The sequence below is a fragment of the Myotis brandtii genome, unplaced genomic scaffold, assembly GCF_000412655.1.
Source record: "Myotis brandtii unplaced genomic scaffold, ASM41265v1 scaffold1612, whole genome shotgun sequence".
NCBI lineage: Eukaryota > Metazoa > Chordata > Mammalia > Chiroptera > Vespertilionidae > Myotis > Myotis brandtii.
In genome coordinates this window covers 745,298-752,202 of record NW_005355890.1, presented here as the reverse complement: position 1 = coordinate 752,202, position 6,905 = coordinate 745,298, and the positions used below count along the sequence as shown (strand labels likewise).

General features: G+C 49.0%; 1 protein-coding gene across 17 annotated transcripts in view; it reads left to right on the top strand.

Moving 5' to 3' along the window:
* The first annotated feature begins 6 nt into the window (after positions 1-6).
* The window catches only part of INPP4A (inositol polyphosphate-4-phosphatase type I A), a 121,839-nt gene continuing 114,940 nt past the window's right edge, over positions 7-6,905 (top strand). For all 17 annotated transcript variants that reach the window (XM_005862211.2, XM_014536413.1, XM_014536406.1 and 14 more), the window contains exon 1: positions 7-365. The gene's annotated coding sequence lies outside the window, so the exon portion shown is untranslated. The remainder of the gene's footprint in view (positions 366-6,905) is intronic.

Sequence of the window (6,905 nt, the reverse complement as noted above, 5' to 3'; positions counted from 1 at the left end):
CGAATGCAGACCTGGCATCCGGGCGGGGGACAGCGGGACGGGGCCCGGCGCCTGCCCGGTGCGTCTCCAGGGCGTTTCTGGCGAAGCCAGACATTGAAGGCCTCGCCATGTTTGGGATGTAAACATATTGGGTATAAACAGACGTGGGAAATCTTCTGTCCATCTTCGCGACTCTGCCCTCGGCTGCCGGCCCCTAGCCCCCGACAGCATTTCTGGCATCTTTGCTTTTTCTGTTTTCTTCCTTTCTTTCTGGCTTTGCCAGTCAGTAAGTCGAGGCCTGAGGCATGTGCGGGGAGCTGTGAGCATCCCTCGGAAAGCCGGTCGTGAATGTGTGGGCCATAGAAGACGGAAACACTGTGTCGGAGGTAAATTCTGTCTTTGTGGGCCCAGCGTTCCCTTCCCCTGGTGGCCTGCCCTCTGACATTACATAATGGTGCGTTCCTCCTGCCCGAGTTCATCTGTAACGACAGATCATGAAAGTATTCCTTTGGGTAGGACATACGTATGGGCAGCGGCAAAGCCCATCTTCTAGGTTTTCGCGTTGCTTCTGAATGTTTTGTGTTTGATTTGTCACCTGCCCCTCAGGGCGCCTAAACCCAGGCCAGGGGGTGGGGCGGCAGTTTGGATGTTGCAGTGAAACTGTGCCTGCTTCGTCCGCATTCACAGCGGATGGTGTGGACTGTGGGCAAGCCAGGGGCGTGGGGACAGCAGTCCCGCTGGGTGTGATCCTGGATCTGCCACCTGCTAACTGTTCTGAAGTGTTTTGGAACCTGTGTGCCCTTGGTGTTGGTAAAGAAGCAAGCCATTCTCTGGTTGAGAGGAATTTTCTTTAAGGGGAATTTTGTCTTTGGATCTAGGCTAGGGCCTTTCTTTTAGGGAGTTCTTTGCAGAAATGTTTACTCCTAGAAGATTCAATTTATTGGTTTCTGTGAAGAAAGATGCATGATGGTGCCCACATGGGAAGGTGTGGTTGTTCTGTTGAAGGGTTGGTGTCAGAAGACCATGTCTGGTCCCTGGGGTGGCCGAGCCTGTGAACAGAGCCCCACCAGACCTCCTGCTGCGCCCGGTAAACACGGCTGTAGAGCAACAAGCCAGAGTTACCAGGATGGTTTGTCCAGAAGACAGGGCTTAAATGAATGGATGCTGGACAGATCCAAAGACAAAGGAGGGCGGGATTTCTACTGAACTCAGTGACAGAATTAATCATACTAATTCTAGTAGCTATTTATTTTTTTTATTTGGCTTATGCCATCTCAGAGTGTTTATCTACTCAGGTACAAGTCCTGCTTCCCAAGTAGATTCGAAGTCAAAGGGGGACATAGTTTATCACATTGTTTTGAAAACTGGATATTTTGTCACAAAGCTGTTAAACTGAATGTTAGGGTTTTTTTGTTTTTTGTTTTTTTTTAAATCACCTTAAGGAAAGGGTGAAATAAAAGAATGTACATGAGAGTGTGTTGTAAACCGTGAAGCACCAGCGAGCAGGATGTATGATGCAGAGAGCACTGTTGGCCCTGAAAGTCCCTTTAGCCAGCTGCCTACCTGGGAGCATTTTCCCAGCCAGCAGACCTGTAAATGCACCAGAGGCACAGAATGGGAAGGTGTGTGAGACCAACTGACCCCTGACCCGCATCCCATGGCTGCACATCTCAAGAATCCAACCAGGCAGAGTAGAGAAGGAGACTCTGGACCAAGACTATTACCCTGGTTTCTTACAGAAACCTCCTTTTCAGATTATGAACATAGCTATTCCCAGGAAAGTCCTCATAGCATCGTCAGCTACTCATGGTGTTAGGATGCTCGGCTGTCACCAAGAGAAAATGGGCACAAATTTGCAGTGAAGAAGGCTTGGTTATGTCGTTGCTTCTTTGTGGAACTTGAGTGCTGAACTGGTCTTGAGAGATCATTTAGAACAGCTTTTTCCCCAGTGTCCTGGAGCAGAAGGCCTGTGAGGAGACCATATTCTGGGGGAGGCCGGAATGAACCCCAAGACAGGCCCACCTTGTTTTGTCTCTGTGCTTTTAATGAAAATGCCATGGTGGACCTAACCCTCAGGAATTTACCTATGTTTCATACATAAGCACACCTTGCTCTTCTTACTTTTTTTTGAGCAGCTGTCTCAGCATGTTCCATATGCTGCCATTAGTCCCTTTCGCCGGTCACACTAACTTTAATCCCTTGGTTAAGGCGCCAGATTCCCTCACAGGAAAGTTGCCATTTTCATCTCTCTAGTTAACATGTACCTCATAATAAGACAGCTTGAGACTGTGTGTTACTCCTCACACTTTCTCCACTACTCTTAGAATCCATTGATGAGTCTTACCTGAATCAGGCATGATGATAGCTGACAGATGGGATTTCCCAATTCCATAGTTTTTTTCTACACCTATAAGTTGGGATTGTACTGAAAGGAAGAACTTTCCTTTCTCTCTTATTCTTTGATTTACATTTCTGCGTCATGAATCCATCTTTATGCAATGGATTATATAGTCTGTCACTCTCATTACTATGCATTGTGTTGCTTAAATTGTCCCAGACTTGGCCTGCAGGGGCCCCACCTTGCTGACTCATATGTCCTTTATACGTGCCCTCTTCATTCTTTGAGAATTGCTTTACCTGCTGGCACAAAGTCTTCAAGATTCAACCTGTACTTTCCAGCCCTGGAATCAGCCATTTCTCCAGAGTCTTGGTTCCTTTTGGTGGAGAATGGTATTTAGAAACCAAGATCTGGGTGTGAGGTGTGTGCATTGCTACTGGGGGTGTCAGTGCTTCTAGGCCTTTTCAGTGGACAAATGCAGGGGCCTGCATTCGTGTCTGGAGATCTACATGTACTGACATGGAAAGTGTGCCTCTGTCTGTATTCCGGAGTATGGGTGTACCATAACTTAACTATTCTTTCTTGAAGGACATTTAGATTGTTTCCAATTTTCTGCTCTAAAAATAGTGGGGAATCTGTGAACTATATCACTGTTAACACTCGCAGATATTTCAGTTATCTACATCCCTAGAGGTAGGATTTCTGGGCCAAAGAGTAATTTTAAATTGATAATTTTACCAAATTGCGCCCCACTTTCAAGGGGCTTTCTCAGTTTGTACTTCTTCCATTGGTATGTGAAATTGCCTTTTCCTTTTAACTCATCCAACGCTGAAGAGTATAAATCTTGTTAGTTTTTGCAAATCTAATAGATAAAGAAGACATTGTTTGGTTACATTTCCCAACTTAACCAACAATATTGAAAACCTTTTCTTGCTAGTTTACATTTTAGCTTCTGTAAATTAACGATGCATAGTTTGCCTATTTTGTCTTACTGGGTTGTTTTCTTCATCTTTCATTGTGGAAGTTACTGTCACTTCATACTTTCTTGTCGACAGCCTTAGACGTCTCCTTTAAGTGTGATGCGTTTTAATCCTGAAGGAGAAGGGGACTAACGTGACCTGAGCACCACCTGCATCCCGTCCCGCCGTCTGCGTGTGCCTCCTTTGAGGAGATCCTGTGGGAGGGGAGTTGGGGTACTGAAGGAGGAAGCCCAGGTGAGGAGTGGTTAAGGCACCCACCTGAGGGCCGTTGCAGGGGGTTGAACTGGCTTTCAAACCCAGGTCTGTCTGCATTGAGTGCCATTTACATTAAATCACAGAGCTGCCTTCACAGGACTTTAGAATAAATGCCGAACTTCATATATCAGTGGAGGGATGAAAATTAATCACCTGGGGCCCCAAATGTCAATAATTTCTATTTTCGGTATTTTGAGTTATAAGTAAGGTGGATTCCCTGGGAGCCTCCAACTCGCTGTGTGACTCTGGGCAAGTAGCTTAATCTTACTGCACCTTGGTTTTCTCATCTGCAAAGCTGGCTGATGGGGGTAGCAACTCCAGGGGCTTATCAGAGGGTAAAAGAGTTCATACATGTCAAGGGCCTGGAGTGACTCTGGTGCCTGCCGAGCACTGAGGGGCGTCCACTGCTATGATGAGTTCGCATGGAGAGCAGGTGCAGGCAGCGTGGGGCTTGGATTTAGGGCAGCCTTCCCTCTGTGGGTTAATCTCTTAACCATCCCTTTTGCCATAAGCTGGCTGAGAAGTGGGAAACCAGAGCCGGGTGCTGCGTCTGGTCTCTGCACACACCTGCTCAAGTCCTGTCCCATGACAGGCCCTGGTGTTTGCCCAGGTTCCTCACCTGGGTCACGTGAGACACTGCAGGCCTTCCAGTGTGGAGTCTGTCAGTGAGGGTCGCCTGGAGAAGGCTTCAGAAGCAGGAAGCGTCCCGTGGGGGAGGGTCCTGCTGTGGTGATGGAGATGAGGAGTCCATTTCTGGAATAGGGCCAGGAAGACAGAGGGGTGTCCTCTGGTCTCCAGGAGGAGGGGGTACCACTGGAGGAGGAAAGTGTTCTCCTCCATTCCTGGCATCCTCTCTGAGCCCCTCCCAGAGACACCAGGCAATTCTCCTCACCTGGAGTTCCTGCCACCGCCTGTTGCACTTACTGGGTGGATTCGGAGGCCTCTGGAGCCCCTGCCTCTCTTCCTGCTCCCGGCCCTGCACCCACACCTCCACTGTAGCCCTCAACAGCTCGTACCAGCTGCTGTTGCAGGCACTGTCTGATGAAACGATTTCACGCTGGTATGTGGAACTCCTTTCCTTCCCTCTCGGGTGTTGCTTACATTGCATAGGGTGTATTTTCCAAGTTGTCAGTTCAAATTTTAAGAAGAATGACCCAGGCATACCAATTCTGGACGTGTGAAGGAAGTAGCGTGTGACAGTGGGAGTTTCTGGGGAATGGTGCCAGGAGGTAACAGGGATGCCCAGTTCGAGGGTCTCCCTGCATTACGGGGTGTGTATAGGGTGCTTTTGGCTGCCATGTAAACAATGAGGGCATTGATGATCTCAGCCCTGGAGTCTTACTGCATCAGCAGTTTCATCAAGGGCCTGGATTCTTCTCCTCTCTCTTCTTCCCAGCCATCCCTGCTTCCTCGTGATTATGAGATGGTCCTTAGGGTCAGTATGGCTGTGTGCTTTCTGGCTCCTGTTCCTGTCAGGAGCAGGGAAGGAGACACACCAGCCAGTCCCCAGCCACAGGTCTACCAGTCCTCCCTTCAACTGTGGAGCAGTGAGGGTCATGTGGTCTCCCCTGGACCAAGAACCTGAGGCTGTGAGAGTCGTGTTCTTCCACATGTGGTCCCCAGGCCAGCAGCTGCAGCATCACCCCCTCCTGAATTGGGAACTCTGGGATGGGGCCCAGCAATGATCCTCTTTTTTTAAAAAAAATGTGTTTTTGTTGATTTCAGGGAGAGGAAAAGAGAAACATCACTGATGAGAGAGAATCATCGATTGGCTGCCTCCTGCATGCGCCCTACTGGGTATCAAGCCTGCAACCCGGGCATGTGCCCTGACCAGGAATCAAACTATGACCTCCTAGTTCATGGGTTGACGTTCAACCATTGAGCCACACCATCTGGGCAGTGATCATCTTTTAACAAGCCCTCCAGGTGATTCTGAAGCCAGAAACGAGAATAGCGCTCAGTCTAATCAAGACCACAGCCACTCCTCAGCTAGAGACGGGACTGGCTTTTCCTCAGTCCAGAGACCATAGTTCCCAGAATAGGAAGAAGGAGAGTGAATGCTGGGTGGTCAGCCACGGTGTGAACTGAGGTCATGGGAGATGCTTAAGGAGCCTGTGTCAGCTTTGCCCTCCTCGCACCTGCCACACACCCGTCCTATGCCCCAGTTTATTGGTCCAGCCAAGTTTCCCAGCTGCCATGCCTGCAGCTCCTCAGAGCGCAGCTCGCATCCTCCCAGCATATGGGTAAAGGAAGCATCGATGACAGTCCGTCTCTGACCCAGCAGGAATGGAGTCTGTTGTGCTGGCCTTCCAGGGCTAGTCTGGCCTTTATGACCCACTTCCCAAAGCCATTCCTGAAGCCATTCCCAACGTGTGTTCAGAGAGGTGGAGTTTGCATCATCTGCTACTCCTTGTTCAATGAGGAAAAAAACCCAGAGCAGGACTTTTAGTAGAGGCTGAGAAATGTTTCAGGAGTTGGCCTCGAGGCAGCCTAAGGGACTACTTCCAATGGCAGTGTGTAGCTCTCTCTGGCTTTGCCCAGAATGACCTGCTTAATTATCCCCTTCCACCAGAATAGCTCCAACTCTAGTTTGGGTCAAGTGAAATAGCTACCTACTCCATATAGTTTGTGGTGTCAAAATAGCCACTGTTAGAGATTTTTCCTGGAACTGACGAGCTGAGGTATTTGTACATTTTCTTGACTTTCCAAGGCTTTCCAAGTTCATCGTAATCCATGAAAGTGGTTGTTATGGTGTCTCATGCTGTACCTCACTAATGCTAATTACCGGGGAAGACCAGCCCCTGGGAGGAGATGGCTGGAGGGGGTCCAGAAACAAATCCATTTGAGGTAGTAACCAATACTTAAGTTTTTTTGAAATAAAGTAGGAAATATCTAAGTATATTTCTTGTAGGAAGGATAAGCAATTTTTGATAAAATGTTGTTTGCATGTGGCGTATGTTTAAGTGTTGCCACAATGTGAATGTTTCTTACCGTGTGTTTTGATAAAAATGTGTCAAACTCCAGTGTTGAGCACAGGGAGGAGGGGGCTGCACTGCACGCGTGTACACGGGGTCTTTTCCTGGGGGAGGGCCTGTGACTCACGTAGGCGGAGAACCACTGAGCTAAAACCAGGGGGCCTTTAGCAGGGCGGGAATGGAGCTGGAGCCCACAGAACAGCGGACGAAAGGTCTGAACCTCTGCTCGCGCTCTGTGGTGTTCCATCCCCTGGGCCAGGTCCTCTGGTGATGTGGTCCTTAGCATGGCGCTCAGAGGTGGGAGGCAGTGGCCGGAGCATGTCGATTTGCCAGAGGCAAAATGTTACTCTGGGTCCCTGACCCCTCCTTCTCCTGTCA